The sequence below is a fragment of the Tamandua tetradactyla genome, chromosome 1 (genome assembly GCF_023851605.1).
Source record: "Tamandua tetradactyla isolate mTamTet1 chromosome 1, mTamTet1.pri, whole genome shotgun sequence".
NCBI lineage: Eukaryota > Metazoa > Chordata > Mammalia > Pilosa > Myrmecophagidae > Tamandua > Tamandua tetradactyla.
Genome location: NC_135327.1, coordinates 171,268,716 through 171,290,966, shown reverse-complemented (window position 1 = coordinate 171,290,966; position 22,251 = coordinate 171,268,716). Strand labels below are relative to the sequence as shown.

The 22,251-nt window shown below is 39.2% G+C and overlaps 1 protein-coding gene across 10 annotated transcripts in view; it reads right to left on the bottom strand.

Moving 5' to 3' along the window:
* NRF1 (nuclear respiratory factor 1) overlaps positions 1–22,251 on the bottom strand; it is a 145,194-nt gene that overhangs the window by 1,284 nt on the left and 121,659 nt on the right. The gene's annotated exons all lie outside the window — the stretch shown is intronic.

Sequence of the window (22,251 nt, the reverse complement as noted above, 5' to 3'; positions counted from 1 at the left end):
GCCTCTGCTCACCCAATTTTAATTTTTAAAAACCAGGTAACAGGAAAGAAAGGCTTGGAGAAATTGTGCAACACATGTCTCAGGGCAGGGCCCCCCCCAACTTCCAAAAGCTGAACCTGTCTGCCTCCAGCTTTGGAAGCATAGGTCCTTAAGGTGTGAAATCCTCCTCTGAAGTCCATCCGCTCTGACGTTCTTCCTCTATGAACAGGCCACTATTCATTCTCTTTGATATTCTGTTATACTGCCTTCTTCAACTTTCTTTCTGCCCATGTTCAGGTTTCTCTCAGCTTGAAAATGGAAAATTTCTCCCTCAATTCTGTCCTGTTCTCTGGCTACTATTTTATCTATGTCTTTCCTTTCACAGTCAAGCTTATTAAAAAGTAGCTAAGGTCACTGGTTTCCTGATTTTTAGATTTCATAGGCAAATAAAATTTCAAAACACATTTTGAGGTCAATTAAAAAAAGCATTTCCAGTTAAATAAGGCAGAGTAAATATATATATTATACACCCATCTCTTCTTCATCATGAAACTAAAATTATAGTAAAGGGTGAGAGGAAAGATATAAATGACAGATGTCATATTTTTGGAAGATGCAAAACTAATGTAAAGTCACTTTGACTTAGCAGAGAGATGGAAGTTGCAACTCCAGAGAGTAGTAAACTAAGAGAGGCTAGTCGGCTCACTCATACATCTCAGAGGACTCAGGACTTAGAGGCCTACCTACTACAGAAAGAGAAGTGAGGTTTACAACAGGAATTAGTTGAAAGTTTGTATTTGCCTGATAACCCTAGTAGATACTCCCCCCAACCTGCCACTCAGACACATGGACCTTTGTCCATAGGTCAGGACATCAGTGGCTCACTCATCCTATTGAGAAACTGACCTGGAGAGGTCCAAAGAAAAGATCTATAGATAGTGATATTTAGAGGATACGGAAAAATCTGGTCTGCTGTCTTTTTTTGTCCAGCTCAAAACTTTCATGTGTAGTGAAAGTACACACTTGAAAGAAGATGAGTGTGGGCATTCTCCAAAGGAGGAGAAGCCTGGTCTGTTGTCTTAATACTCACATTGAAGCCCATAGGTCACCAAGCTCTGCCCCTGCACGTGGTGCCTCCTATCAGAGTTTTAGTGTCTCATTCTTAAAGAACACACTCTTAGCAGAGACAGTGTGTGGAGCCGGAGAAAACAAAATGCATCCCTGAACTGTAATTTCCTTAGAGAGATAAGAGAAGATTTATGTCATAAGAATGCCATTCTATAAAAAAGGAGTATGAGAGGAATTTAAGAAGAATTCTTTAGGGTGGTATGACAGTGGCTCTGTGGCAGAGTTCTTGCCTGCCATGCCAGAGGATGGGTTTGTTTCCCAGTGCCTGCCCATGTTAAAAAGAAAAAAAAAGAAGGGTTCTTTAAAATTAAAAGTCCAATAGATGAAATAAGCTCAGAAGAAGGATCAGAAGATAGAGTTGAGGAAATCTTTCAGAGACTAGGAAAGATTAAAAAAAAAGAAAAGTAGGTGAGAAAATATGGGCCATATAAATAATCCAGGAAGTTGAACCTCTGATAAAAAAGAACTCCAGAGTAAAAAAAAAAAAAAAGGGAGAAATTATTAAGGGATTATAAGTAAACTTCCATAACTGAAAGACATGAGTTTCAGAATGGAAAAGATCTAGACACCAAGAGACATTTTCACAAAATTTTGGAATATCAAGGATAAAGAAAACATTCGAAAAGTTCTCCGAAAGGAAAAAAAAAAAGATCTGGGACTCAGAACAGAGTGAGATTTCTCAAGAGCAATCTGGAAGCTAGAAGAATGGAGCAATGAGAGAAAAGGCTTTCAATCTAGAATACTATACCCTGCCCATGAAATAGTCAGTGTGGAGGCAGATTATATAAGGCACTATCAGACAGTGAGGGCTCAAGTAATTGGCCACCCACGGACCTTTTCCCAGGAAGCTCTGAAGGATGTGCTCCACAAAGACAAAACAGAAAGCTAAGAAAGGAGCAGTTATACAATCGGGGAGACAGACTCCATTCTAGAGAATGGTGAAGGGAGCTCTGGGGTGAAGATGAGGGGCCTGAGATGAGTGCTAGGCAGCGGGCCGGGGAAGACAAAGCACTCTAGGGTAAGACGGCACCGAGGAGTTGACACATCTGACCACATGGGAAAGAGCATCAAGAGTGGCTTCCAGAGCTGTTGTAGAAGTTGGCTAGAAATGGGGATTATACTTTAAAAAGTAGAAGCAAAAAAGAAGCTTCTATTAACTTTAAGAGAAAATATAAGTTGTACAAAAAGATAAATGTAATCATAATTATTATAATACACACAATGAACAATTTCTATAAATGTTAAACACAATATGAAGACTGAACTAACTAACAATTATGATGTTTCAAGTCAAGATATAATGATACAAAATTTTTACTTAGAGCAATGAAGATACATACCAGAAAAAAAAAAAAAAGAGCATAAGGTATTACCTTTGGATTATAGACTTTAAAAAAAGGCGTTTATTCTTTTTTTCTGTTAATTAAAAAAAAAAAAAAGAGAAGGGATAATTGGAGATGAAGGGATACAGACTGTACAACGGGACTGGATATAAAAACTCAGAAATGGACAGCACAATACTACCCAATTGTAATGCAATTATGTTAAAACACTGAATGAAGCTGCATGTGAGGTATAGGTTTTTTGTTTTTGTTTTTTTTGTTTTTTTTTTCTTTCTATTATTGTTTTAATTCTTATTCTGTTGTCTTTTTATTTCTTTTTCTAAATCGATGCAAATGTACTAAGAAATGATGAATATGCAACTATGTGATGTTATTAAGAATTACTGATTGTACATGTACATTGAAATGATAAAAAAAAAAAAAAAAAAAAGGCGTTTAGTCCTCTGACATTTAAAACCATGTATTACTTTGGTGAAACTAAAAATTAATTTTAAAAAGTTATGTTAAAGGCTCTGCAAGTGAAATCATTGTCCACCCCTATGGGACACGATATCCAGGGATGAGTCTCCTTGGCGACATGGGAGAGGACTCCTAGGGATGAGTCTGGCCCTGGCACTGAGAGATCAACAATGGCATCCTGACCAAAAAGGGGAAAAGAAGTGTAAGAAATAAAGAATCATGGCTGAAAGAGTTCAAATAGAGTCAAGAGGCTATTCTGGAGGTCACTGTTATACAAACTTCAGTTAGATATTGCTACCTATCACAATTTGCCAAACCCCAACCAAAATCATTCCAGCTAATCCCAAAGAACACCTAGGGCATTCTAAGATTCTACAAAGATTCCATGCACTAGGGTAACTTTGCAGAAATCTATAACCTCCAGATGGGTCCCTGGACCAGGTAAGTCCTGAAATGGAGAAGGACAAGCCTCTCCAGAACATCAACTAGTTCCATTCCCTTATCCCATATTATTGACAGGTCCTTCCAACATGAAAATGTTAGAATGGGCATAGCCCAAATACCCCTAAAGAGTGGGAGAAAGATCAAAGGCGATGGTGGAGTTATACAGAGAAGGTAGGGTTTAACAAATGAGCATGATTGCTAAATCATTATATTGATATTTCTTTTAGTCTCCAGTATCTTAGGGCAGGTAGCAGTAAAAACCTAAAACTTGGAATTGTAACCCATATCAAACTCTGCAATCTGTTCTACAACTAATTGTTGTCATGTGCTTTGGAATTTATTGCTTTTTTGTATAAATGTTATTTTTTACACACACAAAAAATAATTTCTTCTAGCCTCCAACGTTTTGGAGCAGCTAGAAGGAAAAGTCTGAAATAGTGGAATGGTAACCCATAACAAGCCCTGAAATCTGTATTTACTTGTTGGTGTACTTTGAAAATCATTGCTTTTTCTTTCTTTTCTTTGTAGGTATGTTATAGTTAACAATAAAAACGTTTAAAAATTTTTAAAAAAAGTTATGTTAGAATATGTTCTCATGCAAAAAAAAAAGGCAAAGTAAAGTTATTTAACAATGCAAAACTGTTTCTGTTTTCTAACAAGTTTTGCAAGTTTAGGGATAAGTATTTGATAATGCAGTATAAAACTGAGCTTGTGGATAGTCATTTTTGGAAATTTGGTCCCACCTTTGTATGAGGTAACAGAAATGGAAGCCTCATCTAGTCATACCTCATACTTGAGATGCTGGGGCCTGAAAAGAAGAGGAGGCGAGGAAAGCCTGACACGCACACATGGGGCTGGGAGGCCAGGCATTTGCTTCAGAGGGTTGGAGGGCTCAAATTTCTTTTATCTACACCCTAGCAAATGGCTCTTAAATGTCTCTAAATCAATTCCTTTTTCAGTTCACCCCCAACCTGCCATCTGAATTACCTTTCCATAACAGGTCATTCCCTTAATCTTAAACTCTCAAATCCCATGACGTTAAAAATGTTCCCAAAGCCTGTAAGAAAGTTCAAATGCTTTAGCATTACATTCAAGGGCTTTCATGATTTGCCCTGATCTACCTTTCCAGTCTTACTTCCCCTACACCCCCCTACCCCCCTAGGCAGCCTGTGCTCTGGACATTCCCCTGGATTACTCTCAGTTTCCCCAACATATGGGTCATATTCCTTTCTCTTGGCTCTATGCTCAGGTTGCTCAACTACTGGAATTCCTTCACCCCCACTCCTAATGCTTTAAAACCCAGTTCAGTTGTCCTCTTAGAGGCCTGCCCAACTCCAGCCCCAGTCCACATTCAGTGCAGCCTCCTCTGGTGTACACAGATTCTCAATAGGCATCGGGACAGAGTATATAATCCAATTTAGACCAGTTAATGCATGGGTATAGGCCTTCTCACTTGTTTGACGTTTCCTTCAAGGCCAAGTCTGGCTCCAGTTAATTTTATATTCCCCACAGTATGAGGTATAAAGTCTGGCACAAGGTGGCATCAACACGCACCAAGGACAACAGACTAAGGGAGTCTACTGTTGGGTTAAACTATATGCACCTGGGTCCCACCCTCCAGTCTTTAGACCACAAATATGGGCGTGAGCATATGAGAAGGCCATTCAACCCCTTCAGCCCCCAGCTCTGCCCCAGTATACCATGATCATCATTGCTTTCATACGCTTCTCTGGTCAAAACAGGTGAAGCTAATAAAGTAACCCAGAATGCCTAGGGGCAAAGATAGGACACCTGTGTAACTCTCCCCAAAACACACATGTTGGCATATGGCAACCAAAAGCAAAAGCAAAGATCAGTCTCACTGCAATGCTCTTAACCCTGGGTTTGATTCAGTTCCCAAAGCTCCAAGCTCAGGGAACAAGTTACACACTTTACAAATACTACTTTACTACTATGATTAGGGAGAACCTGCCTAACATTGATCAATTAGCCAAGGTGGGGACTAGGATGGAGGATAGAAACTTTATATTGGCTGACACTGCTATAACAAGAAAGGTTTTTTGAGCATACAAACTGGTCTTGTTGCTCTTTTACAATACTTCTGTGGTTACCAATGGCCCATGGGATAAAAGTTCAGATCCCTTTGCTCCAAATCTTTCCTATCGGCTCCTGTTGTTCACTTAAGCCTTCTGATCCACCGATCCCCAGTCTTTCTACCCTCTAGCCAGGTGAACTATTTGACTGAGGTTCTCCAAACATTCACTTCAAAGGCCTGCATACACTGTAACTTTTACCTCAAATGACTGTCTCTGATTTGTTCCTTGAAAGGGCTCCTATTCTTCCTTCAATAGTAGCTCAAGCTTCTCTTTCTTGGTCTTAGATCCTCTTGCCCTGTGGTCCCACAGCACTTTATACACGCCTCCATGGAGGCAATGATCTTATTTATCATCACTGTTTGCATGCCTTGTCTCAAGGAGATGATACATTCCTTAAGGGAGGGATTGAGCCTGCAACTTTCAGTCCTTAGCAGTCAGCAGGTGCTCAATAAATGTTTTCTATACTCATGGATGAAATTTACCTTCTGAAATTTAATCTGTATCCCTCTTCAAATTAAGATTGGGTGATTAGGCTGTTTTAGAATGGGAACTCCCAGCCCAGAATAGAGCAGTATAAAAAATGCTACATTACGGACTCATCTGGAAAGCAAACATTTTCTGAGATTCCATTTTCTATATTCCATCTCATAATTAGGGAGGGAACAAATTCAGTGTCTATCACTGAGTGATGAAATCACACACAAAGCTGTATTGGGGGTTAACAACTGGTGACAGCAATTACCCATCTTAAAAGCTTTTCTTAGGGAGGAATTCTCTATAGAGGGGCCATATCATAACCTTAAATACCTTAAAATCCCAATTCCAATATTTTCACATGTAGTTTCAGACCACCTTCAATGGTAATTGCATTAATATCCAATTGTGGGGATTTTAGGAACTTCTCTCTCTCTCACACACACAAACACACACATGCATTTTTTTTTTATTAATTAAAAAAAATTAACTAACACAACATTTAGAAATCATTCCATTCTACATATGCAATCAGTAATTCTTAATATCATCACATAGATGTATGATCATCATTTACACACATGCATTTTGACATGGGATTAGATTAAATCGTCTCAGTGTCTGACCTAGCAGCCTTTATGTCCAAGGCAAGGGAAAGGGGGAGGGGACTGGAGGCTTTGGAACTGAGTACACACTAAGTCTGCCAGGCTGCCCTTGGAAGAGAGATGATTAAATGCTGAGGTACAGTAATCAGGCTGGGATTGTCCCTGCATCTGCTCAGTCTGCCCCTCATTAGCCCTAATCTAGACTGTGCACATTAATCCAAGCTTGGATTTTGGGTCATTTCGATTGATTAAGCAATAGAAAGCCCTTTACATTTTACTTTAAGGGTTTGGAGTTTTCCTTTTCGTTTTTCAGAGACACCCTGTAGTACTAAGGCTTCCTTGGCATTTGTATTAACACTTTTCAAAGCCCTCTCACAGTCTTGTCTTGCGTATCATTTGATTTCTGCTAAGACCCTGGATAAGGAGGTAGGTAGGTGTTGCACGATGAGAGGCAAGCTCCTTTGGCAGAACAATGGGCTTATCATAAAGGCACATCCTTATAAAACCCTGAAGAACAATCTCTAGTGCCCCAATATTTTAAAGCTATAAAAAATCTTAGAATTCATCCAATTTCCAGTAAATATAATCCCCTTTCTTTTTCTTTAAACTCAAATGCAGATAAAAATTTTACTTAAAAAAAAAAGGAAACAGACCAAGAAAGGAATAAGTGCTTTTTTCTCCCCGTAAAGATCACAGAGTTTGTGGTAAAGCCAAGTGCTCCAGCTCTTGTTCTGGGAGTCCTTTCATACAAGGGGGTGCCCTTAGCACCTAACACTATTTTCTGAGATTCCATCTTCTGTATTTCATTTCATAATTAGGGAACCACCCAGAACAGTAAGGATCTAGAAGGGAGAGGACTATTCTCTCTGGGCTTATTGCCACCTTTTATCTCAGGCTTCTTGGGCAAATGGAAAAAGAAGCCAAAGGTGATACAGAAATTTCAGGCCCCAGCACAAGGATCTCCTTGTCAAACAGCAGTCAGATGAAAATCCCTGGAGGAACTGCTGACTCCAGGACATCTCTCTGTAAAAGACAATGAGAACTGATCCTGCTCTGTTTTTCTACTAGTTGGGTATCATTCTTGGGTCCAAATGGTCACATATACTTCTCTTGGTCTTCTCCCTTAATAATAAGGGAGAATAAATGACAATTATATCCTTCTAGTTGCTGAGGTAAAAAATTTTGAAGTCATACTTTTCTTCACATCCATACATCAGCAAATCCTGTCAATTCTACGTTCATCTATAAGCCCAGAATTCAACCACTTCTACTGCTACCTTCCTGCACAAACTGCTATCATTTCTTGCCTGGTCTATATGTTACCATCCTGTCTGACGGTTCTGTTTCAGCCATTGCTCCACTTAAGTCTACTCTGCACATAGTAGCCTGAGGGATCTTTAAAAATTTCCATAGGAAATGATGGATATAGGGGAAATGCTCTGAAAATTCAGATTCCCAGCCTGGGCCAGCTCTGGAAACAACTCACACACTCCCTGCCCAACACTCCACATCCATGTAAGCCCAATGCCCTTCTGGAGAGGAATCACAGGGAGAATGTCCACCAACGGCTTCTACTTTGCTCTGCTTTAAAGATCCCTACATTGTTTTATTTTGTTTCTTTATTTTTTAAATTAATGAATAAATTTTAAAAAAAAGATCCCTACACAGGATCCATTTTTAAATGCTTCTGTTCCTCTCACTAGGTCAACTATTCCTCAAAGGTATTCATTAGGTGCTTTAAAGTTTAACTCTTTGCAGGAGAATCTATATTTTAACAGGGACTTATTATTTTAACTTTAAAAAATAGGTAATACACAGAGTATAAAATAAAATTCCACAAAATTCCTCCTCTCCCAATCACCCAGTTTCCCTCCCAGAGGTCACTACTGTGGCCAGCTTTTTGGATGGCTTATAGTTGACCCAAGATAGTCTAAGAATTTGAAAACGTGTGTGTGTGTCTGTGTACTTTCCTCTACTAAACAATGCATATTTATATTATATTTTCCTTGCTTTTTTTTGTGACCTTTCATGTACAGAGAAAGCTGCCTTGTATTTTTTTTTTTTTTTTAACATGGGCAGGCACCAGGAATCGAACCCGGGTCCTCTGGCATGGCAAGCAAGCGTTCTTGCCTGCTGAGCCACCGTGGCCTGCCCTGCCTTGTATTTTTTAATGGCTACATGTTTCCATCGTATGTATGGGAGTACTTGAATTTGATTAACTAGGGTTCTGATGATTTATCCTCATGTTTTCAACCTTATGCCATTAATGCCAAATGTTATATAATTTCTCATAGATGCAAGTACACTGTGTATCTGCAGGATTATAATTCTAGGAGTATGATTTATTGGTCAAGAATATTTATATTTAAAAATTTGATAGGTACAGAAACAGGAGGCTCTTAATTGCTTCCCTTCCCCCAATTCCTTACAAGACTCAAAATAATCTATTTGTAGTAGTTGAGCTTAAGATTTAAGTAATTGCAAGTAATAGGAAATATACTTTTGGACAGTGGGTGGTCGTGAGTCTCTCAATTTATATTATATGAGCAGCAGACAATGCTATTATTCATAAGCCTGGCTTTATCTTCTAACATAAAAGGTCATTTGTTCAAATTAAGGGGCTTGGTCTTTTTTTCCTGCAAAAACAGGGGGCCAAGAAGTGTTACAGTGGTATGTCTCTGATGGTGCCTCCAGGGATGCTTGTGGTAGACCATGGGCGCCAAAGAGAGTAACTTTAAAGGTTAGGGTCACAGCCTTGCATAGTAGATCTATCATTCATGAGCTTACCTGCTCTATTCCTGACCTCTCCTGGGGTAATGTGTTTCATCACTTGCTGTGTAATGGAATATATATATATATGTATGTGTGTGCATGTGTATTTAATTGAGGAATTTATTCATTTAGGGAATTCATTTATTTTCCCCAAGACTACTTCTGTTAGAATTCTGAGATTTGATAAGCTTCCACATCACAGTTAGCTAAATCTTGAAATACTGCTTGGCAATGGCCATCCCACCCCATCAAACAACTTTCAGTGCCTTTCCATTATCTGAAAAATAAAGTCTAAATGACTAACAGCTGAGGGATTATATCTGCCTTTCCTACAAACACCCTATATTATCCCTTCATTACAACCATACCTGTCTTTTCAATGTCCGTTGAACATGACATGTATTCCTCAGGCAGAGTCCTTTGCTCAGAACTACCCTCCGCTAATCCTGTTCTTCCAACAATTTCCACATTCTCCATGGGGTTACCCCAGACAGAAAGCCTGGTCGATTCTCTCCTTCCTGTGATTTTACCACTTCTACCATTCATATGACATCAGGGTTGTGATACTGTTTCCAAGAAGTTACTGTTTTCTCTGTAAAAATCTGCTTACTTAGATTGTTGGCAGAACTATGTTTTTGAATACTGGGCAACTGGAATATAGAAGATGCTCAAGAACTGTTTACTGACACTGATCATATTCTTTAAGATTTTCAGAATCTTGATACCACTCCCTTTGGCCTTGACCTCTGTAGACTGAAGAGCCTTGGAGTTTTTTACTCAGCCCAGAATGAAGTCAGATTTTCTCCACAATGATATCCTTAAGGCACTAGAGTCAAATGCTATATGCTAGTTAAGGTGCATTTTATGTAAACATAAATTTTATTTCCATTAACGATTTCCCAGTCAAAAGTCCTACATGTGAATCCTGGTTCTGCCATTTAATGGTGAGTGAGTCTCAGTTTCCTTGTATGTAAAATGGTAATTACTACTGACACAGGGTTGTTGAGAACTAGACGCACCACACAGGTGAAGTCTGGCATAGTGCCTAGTACACAGTAGGTATACAATAAATGTTTGTAGCTTTTCAAAGATGACTTTGATGAATCTGGTTGGGGGTCACAGGTGTCAGACTAAAGCTCTTAGGAAACAGAAAGGAAAGCAGACAGAACAGATCTCCTTTCAGGAGCTATTTGCTCCTGCCAGGAAGCACATCGCTGGCCAAAGGCCTTCAAAGATGTAAAGAATGAAGATAAAAGCCATGAAATCAAGGCAGATGGGCCGGCAGGCAGTTCCCTTCTGAAATGCAGCAATGGTCAGAACTGACACTTGCCCTGACATATATGAAATAGCTGCTGATCCGGTACATGGCAAATAATCCAGGCTAAATCCATTAACCAATATTAAGAATGTTAAACATATAAGATGATCAGGGACACCATGCTCTGATGAAATCACTCTGATAATTTTCTAACCCCCACCAGAAACTAATAAAATAGGCTTGAGCCAAGCAGAGCTTGGGTTTGCAGGTCTGATCAGGATGACCCAGACTACCCTCTCCACTTCCCCACTCTACCCCATGACAAGATAGAGCAGGACAGCCAGCCTGGGGAAGAATGGGCCTTTCATTTGCCCTCACAATCTAGGGAACCTTTGGGAATTGTTGTTTGCTGTAATTGAATCTTTGAGTCCTAAGGCCTTCCATGTTGGTCATGGAAATATCTTTCATTGGGAGAAAAATATTGATGGTTGTGAGAGAAAATATAGAGCCAAACACTAAATGATCAAATAAACAGAACAATTGGTAGAAGAGAAATAGTTCTTAAAACTCAAAGGAAAAAAAAATTACAATTCACATGTACTACCTTCTGTAATATATGGACATGACAGCTAACTATAGGTATCAGGAAAATGCTGGTTAAAATCATGAACTCAAAGGCTATGACCTCAAAGAATAGGAATAAATAAGAAATGAAACCATAAACTCCTGAAGTTTAAAAGAGCCATTCAAGGTATGTACAGGTGTTTCTAGGGCTGATAAGCAGGAGGGAAGCCCTTTAAAAAATTTCAGTTGCAGGTCTGGAAAAAATTAGAAGGATACTGCTATATGAAAGACCAGGCAAAGGCATAGTGAGGGAGAGAAATAAGAGGAAATGGGAGAGGATAAAAGGAAATGAGGTAAGTAGCTAGTCCAGTAGCAGGACAGCAGAATGAAAGGGTGAGAATAACAAACAAGGATCAGATAAAAAGAGGACTGATGTAGGACAAGAAAAGGAAGGTCACAGAAAGAATGTCAGTATGTAAGAAAAAGGAGATCCAGGTAACCTGCATGATTTTTCAACTCCTCACTTACTGACTCTGTATTGGCTAGACTGGAGACAGCAGTTTGGGGAATGGAAATGATAGACAGTTTTGGGGTTTGCTAGTCATATAGAAAGAAATCTATCCCAATAAATTTCATCTTGATCGACTATTTTGCCTTTGCTAGTCGAACAATACTTACTATAGCCAAGCTGTTAATGGAGACAAGCTCTTTATAAAAAAAATTCCAGCTAATAAAAGCAGGAGGAATAACAGAAAAATCACCATTTTGTAACCCTTAGTGAATTAATGGATCTATGCAAAGATCATCAAAACAATTAGGTGGAAGGGAGACGGGAGACTTTAGAATAGAGCTTTTATAACCTTAATCTACTGACCAATCTTAATACTAAATATGGCACAACCAGACACTACATGGGTCCTGATGAGATGTAAAAGACACCTACAGCACTGCTTTTAAAGTGCTCTTGCCAAAAACAACATCAATTTCACCAAATCTCTTTTATACCTAACTACCAGTTTATCGAAAATGCAGAAGGAAACAGGTTAAACAATACTGCAAGATTAATGCAATATGGTATCCTGGATTGGATTTTGGAATAGAAAAAGGACATTATTGGAAAAAGTGAGGAAGTCCAAAGAAAGTCTGCATTGTACCAATGTTCTTTGTTTTGACAAATGTACCCTGGTGATGTAAGATGTTAACATTAGGGCAAGGTGGGTGAAGGGAATATGGGAACTCTTTATAATATGTCTGTAACTTTTCTGGTAACCAAATAATTCCGAAACCGTTTATGGAGAAAACAAAAACAAAAACCCACAAGAAAGCAATCAGTCTAACCCAGAATGTCAGAAAAGGAGAAATCACTGAATTCTTTAACAAATATAAATGGCACAGGGAACAATAATAAACAAGCAAAAATAAAATAAAGACAAAATGGAGGGAGAATTGCTAGTGAATAATAGAATAAAAATATTCAGGACATTAGTTAAATAAAATATGTGGCACCGTTTTGATCCCACAGGGTAAAACGGCATTTAACAGACAACTAGGGAAATATGGAGGGGATACTACTGCATGATAGTAAGGAACTACTTAAAATTTTGCCAAATATGATATTGGCATTATAGTTATCTTTTTCTAAAAGTCCCTGTTGAAAGATTTATGGATGAAACGATATAATACCTGGAATTTGCTTTAAAATTTAATAGCTTCCCCCTTAAAAAAAAAAAAGTTCCAAGGAGATGGATGAAACAAGACTGGCCTTATGCTAGTAATCATTAAAGCTAATGACAGTTATATAGGAGGTTCATTATACCATTTCTTTATTTTTGAGACTGTTTGAAATCTTTCATAAAAAATTTAAAATTAATGAGATAATTAAGAGAATTATGTTAGCACATCACTTTTTCCATCAGCAGGCATAAAATGTCCCTCTCACCAGTGTCAGATATGGACTACAGGAAAAGTATCTGTATTTCTCAGAACTATAATCTTGGCCCTCTGACTAAAATGATGTCCATTACAAATGAGTTTTAGCTCAGGGGTCTGTCAGACCCTGAGTGCTATAAATGTTAAACCTCGACTATTATATTATGCTTCCTTTTCCTGGCAGGGGGTTACCAATTCCTATGCCAAAATAATTCTTTCCTAAGAAGTTTTTCTTTTTGACGACTAAAAAGGAAGTGGCTTTTCAGATACCAACCAAGAAAACGTCAGGAACAGTGACCCAGAATCATGGTCTAAGAGAATTTCCTTACCTCTAAGATTTCCCCATGTTTGCTATTTCCTGCTCTTCATCTAGAGAGATTATTACCATGAAAGGATCGGGTGTATTGATTTTCAGGTACAGAAGTATGTGTTTCTGTGTGTCCATCATAGACCCTATATGCAGCCAGTCTTGAGGAAGAGTGGAACCCAAGAAACAGAGGGGAGTGTCAGTTTTTAAAAAGGAAGGGGAAGGAGTCAAAGACCTATGAAGCTTAAAAGGGAAGAGAGAGGCACAGGAGCCAAATGGGACTGTCTGAGACAGAATTGTGGATTACCAAGCAGGAGACCCATGCGGTTCTGCTTTGGGATTGCCAATTCACCCTTGTGGGGACAAAGCATCATGGGTAGAACCAAATTTTAAGCACATAAATGTGGGAATTGCACATTAAAAAGAAATCTGAAAACAGAGCAGAATGTCAAACGAAAATATTGAGAGTAGAAGACTTAGGCAATTTTTGAAAAAACATCCTCTAGGCCCTCAAGCCTTAAGGTCCTCAAAGGTAAAGATATGTCTAGGCTGCAGAGCAATGCTTGTACCCACTGATGAGGCCACTGACAGCATCCCCATAGGCTTCTAAAGGGAATAAAGGAAGGAGAAAAAGACAGTGAAAGAGGGAGGGAGGAAGGAAAAAAAGACACCAGGGCAGAGTGGGGAGATGGTGAAACACATTAGCCATGCAGGAAGCAGTGCCTGGAATAGCAGCCTCTTGGGGTTATTCTACCCTCCAGCTGTGATCTTCTTCACCCTGAGATGAATCCACCTGTAGCACTCTTCAGTTGGGATTCACTTGCAACCTGTACAGTCTACCACAAAGGTACCTGACAGTCACACAGAACTTTTAAAAAGCACTGGGCAAGATGGGCCCGGAACCTGCTGTGGGAGGGGCAACTGATAGGGGAGACTGACGTGCAGCCCCAGTTCACAAGTTACAAAGCCACCCATGCTATCTACCCACGGGGGGCTTTACTCCTTTGGTAAACAAGCCAGCACAAGCATACTGGAGGTGAATGGTGTACAATGCATATAAAAGTATGTCTTAAGCTCCCCTTCCAGACTAGAATTTATGATGTGGTTTTCTTGTAGCAGACTTACCTTCCTAATTATGTCTTCTTTAAGGTAATATGAAAACTAATTTGTGTTTCTTAAGTACCCAGCAGCTGGGTGGGGTGTAGGGGAGATGGGGATTATACAGGCTTGCTTAGAGAAACTGTCCAAGGATTTAAAATGTGTCACAAGTAATCTGCATGACAGATAATCTGTATTTGATGACTACCAGTTGGTTATATTTACATTTATAAAACCGAAAGACCTCTCCTGTCTTATAGGGTTGCTAGGAGGATAAATAACATTATGTTTGCATGATTTAAGTGTTTGAGAAAAAAAGACCCTATTTAAATTTGAGGTAGTATCTTTTTTTTTTTTCCATATGGGTTTTCTTCTAGGAGTCAAAGCAATTTTGTTTTTAACATTTTAGCCCAGAGGCAGGCAAACAGAGACAGCAAGAATAGAGATCCTTCCTTTGGTCCTGAGAGTTACTGCAGATGCTACCAGCTCAGTCCATCCCCAGGAATGTTCTCTATGCTCTATGTTGTCCACACATTTGAACAATTCATATACATGTTCTTGGCTCTTAGGTGTTCATGTGTTCTTTGGTTGGCGAGTAGTTCTGCACAATGAGAAAGGAACTCTCAGGCATAAATAGTAGGACCATGAAAACAAAAGGTAAAGAAAGAAGGAAGGCCAGGGGGCAGTCAGCTGAAAGTAGACATTTCTAAATATTAAAGTAGCTTTTCTCATATTTTGGTGTGGGGAGAGGAAGTCCATGAGATTCTTGAAGGAAAGAAAACCCAAAGAAGGTGAAAAGGTAAAGAACATAGTTCAGTAACAGAGCTGGACAGAGCTGTCCCATAAACATTCAGACAAATTTCCTTTTCCCCTTCTAACAAGGCTGAAACAGAAACTCCAAGGTTTCCTCAAGCATTCATGACATTGCAAGAGGTCGATACCTCTCTCTAAAATAGTGCTGATGAACAGAACTTTCTGGAATGATGGCCACAGTGTTTTTGTGAGCTATTCCCTTTGGTGTGTATTGAGCACCTGAAATGTAGCTTAGTATGTGTAAGGAATTAAAATTAAAATTTTATTCTATTTTAAATAGCCAGAGTATAGCTCTAAAACTTTTCTGGAGCTTCCTGTATGCCAATTCCACATCAGAAACGTATATAAGTCTGACACCCATCCTGTAGAGCACTAGAAGAGTTGCCTTTGATTAGATGGAAACTTAATCTGAAACTGGATGCTTTGCATTCACCTAAAATACATTTTCCTTATATATATATATATATATATATATATACATATCAAAGGTTCTTTCCTATACCACCCGATTCCAGCAGATTATTTTAACATTCCTGAGCCCCATAGGCCTTTACAATGGGAACTAGGTCAGCATTTGAGAACAATACAATTTAGTTATATATCATTGTGCTACAGACAATCAGGAGAGACTGGGGTGAGCAAAGCAGAATTACTGGTCGTCTCTTTAGTGAGCCAATCTGATAGCACTGTCTTTATAGTCTCACCCAGAGAAGTGTGTCAGTTTCCATATTTAGACCACTTCAATGATTTTCAGAGCCAATTTGATAGATTTACAATAGAAAAGATGTTTTTATCATTTTCATTTTGAAAACCTCATTTAGGCTCTGAAAAATAATCTCTAAATTGGGGCCTTTCTACAGTGAAGATTTCGGGTAATTTTAACGTCACGGGCAATTGTGCTGACAAAGCAAAACCAATATGTCTCCATGCTGGGCCTCTGCTCTCCGGCTGACCAACAGGAGGAGAAAAGAGGCTTTGTCATGAGCAGATGTACAGTGGGAGGCCCCGGGAAAGCAGATCTGCTGAATGAAGCAGGTGCCACTTAGACATTCACTTTACTGACTCCAACCACAACCACCCCTTCATTTGATATCCAGCTTTTGGCAGGAGGATGGAGAAAGAGCATCACACAAAGAGGAAGCAGTTTTATCCTGTTCAGATTACTGCTTCTGCCAGGCTGCTGCCGCTGGGTTCCGCACATTTGCTTTTTATTAAGTAAATGTTAGAGCTACAGCACTGAGAAGTGAATCCCTGTATTTACACAGGTAACCTGAGAGCCAGAGGGCCCCAAACTATACTGGCTGTGATGTGCAAACTATTAGAGTTAATAACAGTGCACTGACATTCCTTCAGAATCCTAATGGAAACAAAAATAAAAAGAGGAAAAGTCCCCTTTACTTAAGAACCTTAAAAACTTAATTCTGAAATATTTTTCTTCTGTCATATTTTGGCTCCTGTGTGAGCAGTGAATAGTCCTTTATACACACTCAATTAAAATCCACCTTTCCATCCATATATTGAGTAGAAACTATTCCAATTAAACTTGTCCAATTATGGCTTTGGATTTAGAATGCAGAAAAATATTTCCTTTGCAGAACATTACCTGCAATGACAAGCACCAAGATTCTCTCTTAGTTACAATGAACAAGAATCATTTAAGACCAGAATCTGTCTTTTGAATACAAAATTCAGAAAGATCTGGGGACCTAAAGGGCAGGAGAAGCGGATAAGGAAATCTATAACTGACCTTGAGGATGCTGGGGATGGGGAGGAGACCATGCACAGTGGCATCCCTCTGCCTGGCCAAGACTGGCAGATGGCAGGAACCTTCCTGGGAATCTCTGCCTTGTAGCCCTGACTTGAGTTCACTGCCAGACTATACCTGGCTCACATTAGAGTGCACTGGCTCATCAAGTTTCTCCAAAATGAGAATACCTGATGCATTCAGACCAAGGTCTTGATGAAAGTATGCTAATCAGATTTGACAACACATACTAATTTCCTCTGGGACCCTGAGGAGCCTAAAAAACTTAAAGAGAATCTCAGTTTTGTCTGGTCCAACATGCCCAAAGGATACAATATACTTCTATTAGTAACAAAGGCTGCCTGAAGCAGGGATTCTCCACTTCCTCTCCCTAAATGGAAGCTTACTGGGCTCCAAATCCTAAGAATGTGGCCAGGAGGTGCTGACAGAGCACCCTAAAGACTAATTCCCCTTCCATGTAGTGTGAGTTTTTAATAATAATAATAATGGTTTACAAGTAGCAGAAGTAGCTAACAGCTATTGCAGGCTCATGACACTCCAGGCTGTCAACAGAGCAGGACTAAATGTTCTCTGCTGCCCCTAAAATTAGTGCCATAAATACATCTCTCTGGATGGGAGAGACTGGGGAGTCAGAAAAACTGCCACTTCCTTCTGAGAGCCATTTTGGACTTCAGGAGGTCATCATGAAAGGGGCATATCTGGTGAATGAAGCACCTGGTGCCACTTAGACATTCACTCTACCACAGGAGTGAGGAACCTGTTCTCCCCCTCTCTCAATGCTACGAAAAGGGCTGGGTGTGTAACACTCAGGGGGCAGAGAACTGTACACCCTTTGGGTGTTCCAGAATCAAGAACCCCATTAAATGTCTCTGTGTTTCCCATTTCTGAGCAGCAGCCATGTTTCATTGTGAAATTTGGAATTCATCCATTAATAATGACTCCTTTTAGCCTTGTGACCTACCAGGCTCTGGATATTTGATCCTTTTTGGAGTCACTATAAGTGCAGTAGAACATCTGGTGGTCTGCAGATGCTTTTGGCAGAGAACAAAAACCTGCACTTGTGGGGAATCTATGTGGAAATATGCAAATGGCTTGGATAACGGATAAAGAGAGGAAGAAGTGGGCCTAGGTGTTACATCTCTATAGCTTCCTGTCTCAGGTTTTCCCTTCTGGGACTCTGAAGTGCATAAAAATAGTCCAGTTCTTCTTGCAACCCTTCTGGCCAGCTGTTTACTGGCTGAGGATTACAGCAGTCACATGGGTAGTTTTTTTAGCAAAGCCTTTCTGTCTATGAGCTGAGAAGGTCACTGGGAGACAAGGATCATAAAGTATTGGTGCTGCCCTCCCCTGTGCAGAGGGTGTACAACGCCAGAGGGCCAGTTTATTTGCTATAGCCTTTAAGTCAGCGCTGTCCAAAAGAAATTCCTGCAATGACAGAAATGTTCTATGTCTGCACATGTGGCTGCTGAGCACATAAAAGGTGGCTACTGTGACTGAAAAAGTGAATTTTGAATTTTATTAAATTTTAACTAATTTGTATTTAAATTTAAATAGAGATATGTAGCTAGCAGCTACCATATTGGACAGTGCAGCTGTAGATCCTGGGTTTTGATAACATGTAAGATTTACCATGGCTTTGACATTTCTAAAGTAAGTAAAATATGGCCATCACCTTTCCTTAAAACAACCTGCAAAAAATGGTCACCCATACCAAGAAACAATCTGATTAGATGAATAACAAAGATTGTGCTTTTTGTGTTTTATACATTTTTACTTCCTAGGTTATGTAGATTGGCAAGTGGAAGTGAAGGGGAAAGAAGGGAGGCCACACTAAGTAGTAAAAGAAGTCATGGAGACCTGGGTTTGATTCTAGTTTCACCATTTATTAGTTGATTGACCCTGAAACTTTCCTTACAGGACTTGTAAGACTGTTTCCACCCACCTTAATGGGTAATAGTAGAGAGGGCTTAGTCAACTGCAAGGGTGGTGGTTGTGGCAATTGCAGCAGCAGTAAAAGAAGAAAAGAGAATGGAAAAAGAAGGTCCCAAACAATGCCCCATGCTTAGTCAAAAACAGAGCAAAGCTGAAGTAGTTATTTTCCTGGTATGACATCTGCACATATGCTTCCCGAACTGGAAACTTATTTTCCAGAGTGACCATGGAGGACCCTGAGAGCACCCTCATTCCCAAAGTGTGGCACTACCGCTGCATCCTGATCAGCTCACTCCTTGCCCCTCCTCTTTCTAAGCCACAGCACAAAGCAACCCTCATTTTAATTCTGATAGTTTAAGGTACATTGCTTTGCACCTCCTGCTGTTACCATGTTTAAAAAAGAATTATGGATTCTAAAAAAATAGTTGTATTACAAATGAGTTTTCCTTTGCTTTTTCTTACAGAGCCAGCAATGCCTCAGCTTGTTTTGACTGAGCCCATCCTAGTGTCCTAGTTTCCCTTCAAGGCTACCTATCAACAAGGGGCCACGCAAAAAGAGATCCACTTACCTCGCAGGAGGGTGGCCTGACAAACCTACAGCTATCATATGCACTACTCTTTGTGGAATTCAAGATGGGACACTTGCATCTTGGGACTCACATTTCACACAAAAAATAGTTTCTGGGGGGTTTCTTGTGTCAAGTCCTGGAGGCACTGAACTGACCGTCTTTGGATTAATGGTACAAATAGTACCATGGCATCACAGAATGCAACAGCTCTTATAAAGCTATTATCATGGTTTACAGTGACTGAAAATGCACTCTCTTACAATAAAACTTTAATACATTTACTTATTTTGACTTAAATTAAAATACTACTTCCTTCTAGCCTCCCGTATTCTGGAGCAGCCAGAAGGAAAAATATGAAATGATGGTATGGTAGCCCATGACAAACTCTGGCACTGTCCTGTAACTATGTATTGAAAAGTGCTTTGAAAACTATTGCTTTTTTCCTTCTTTGCTTAGAATATGTGTTATATTATACAATAAAAAAAGTTAAAACAAAACTACCAAGGCAAAATTTAGCACACAGTGAAATAGCATACCAGCACCCTTTTTGGAGAGCAACACTGACAAATCTGTGTACTAATGTTCTCAGAGAATGAGGAGGAGCAGAGAAAAGGTTAGAAAGAGAGAGATGTTTTATAGTTCATCAAGTCAAGGGCTGGCATTTCATCTCTTATCCTTAACAAAAGGACATGTGGTGAGTAATGATGGATGATATGGTGTAATGATAAAGAAAAAGTGAAAAAAGTCACCTTTCAAGATGGAAGTTGGAATACAATGCAGTTGTTGAGATTTGACAGGAGATTCTGCCATTTTAGGAGTAACAAAGGCCACACTGATGTCTGCAAAACTCTGTGCTAGAAGAGTAGAATAGCTCTGGACAAAGGACAGTAATATCACCAAAATAATATCGCCTTGCATTTCCTTCAATCAAGATTATTAAAAAAATACCATTTTTACAGTATTTACCTCTGGAGTACAAATCCCTTAATTTCCTAAGGTAAGTATTTAGATCTTTCCTGTCTAAAGACAGGAAAGCAGAGTCTACAATAATACTCTGCACACTGAAGAAAATGCATTTGTGAAAGATGAGGGTGAAGAAATTGACACTAACAACTGATAATTTTACATTTACTGTGCTAAGCACTTAGCCCTAGTCACCCATTTCTACGGTACAGGTTTTCAGCTATTTTTTCAGAGGGGTGGGAAAGGTCTCTGATATAGTTACACATCTGATCAAAGCTTTGAATTCCCCCCAAATAAAATTATTTTTGAATAGAATTTCTCAGACCTCAAGTTTGGGACACACTAATATTCTGGTCATCTAATAATACAGATCAAGTAGGTTTCATAGAAAATTAAAATTCACACAGTGCCTCCTTTGGGTTCAACTGGGCCTGCCTCTTTATAATCAGCACAGAACAAACCCTTCAGCTGCCCTCTCATTTGGGAGGCCTTGTAGAATAGGAATGTCTGTTCCAATCTCTCATGCAAGGACCCCACACAAGAGTCCTGCTCCCTTATCTGAACCTCATGTTTCTCTTCTCACCATCTTTTCTCTTATTCCTCTTGCTATAAAAAGATGACATAGAGATGTGAAAGGGTGAAGGCATGTTCAATGTGAAAAGACAGAAGAATTTTTTTTCCCTAAACAACTTTAGGGAAAAACTTTTTGAAGAACTTTAAAAATTAATTAGAAGAGGAAATACGGATGGCCAAGAGGCACATGAAGAGATGCTCAATGTCCCTGGCCATTAGAGAAATGCAAATCAAAACTACAATGAGATATCATCTCACACCCACCAGAATGGCCATTATCAACAAAACAGAAAATGACAAGTGCTGGAGAGGATGCGGAGAAAGAGGCACACTTATCCACTGTTGGTGGGAATGTCAAATGGTGCAACCACTGTGGAAGGCAGTTTGGCGGTTCCTCAAAAAGCTGAATATAGAATTGCCATACGACCCAGCAATACCATTGCTAGGTATCTACTCAAAGGACTTAAGGGCAAAGACACAAATGGACATTTGCACACCAATGTTTATAGCAGCGTTATTTACAATTGCAAAGAGATGGAAACAGCCAAAATGTCCATCAACAGAAGAATGGCTAAACAAACTGTGGTATATACATACGATGGAATATTATGCAGCTTTAAGACAAGATAAACTTATGAAGCATGTAATAACATGGATGGACCTAGAGAATATTATGCTGAGTGAGTCCAGCCAAAAACTAAAGGACAAATACTGTATGGTCCCACTGATGTGAATGGACATTCGAGAATAAACTTGAAATATGTCATTGGTAACAGAGTCCAGCAGGAGTTAGAAACAGGGTAAGATAATGGGTAATTGGAGCTGAAGGGATACAGACTGTGCAACAGGACTAGATACAAAAACTCAAAAATGGACAGCACAATAATACCTAATTGTAAAGTAATCATGTTAAAACACTGAATGAAGCTGCATCTGAGCTATAGGGTTTTTTTTTTACTATTATTACTACTTTTATTTCTTTTCTCTATATTAACATTCTATATCTTTTTCTGTTGTGTTGCTAGTTCCTCTAAACCGATGCAAATGTACTAAGAAACGATGATCATGCATCTATGTGACGAGGTTAAGAATTACTGATTGCATATGTAGAATGGTATGATTTCTAAATGTTGTGTTAATTTCTTTTTTTTTTCTGTTAATAAAAAAATTAATTTAGCTT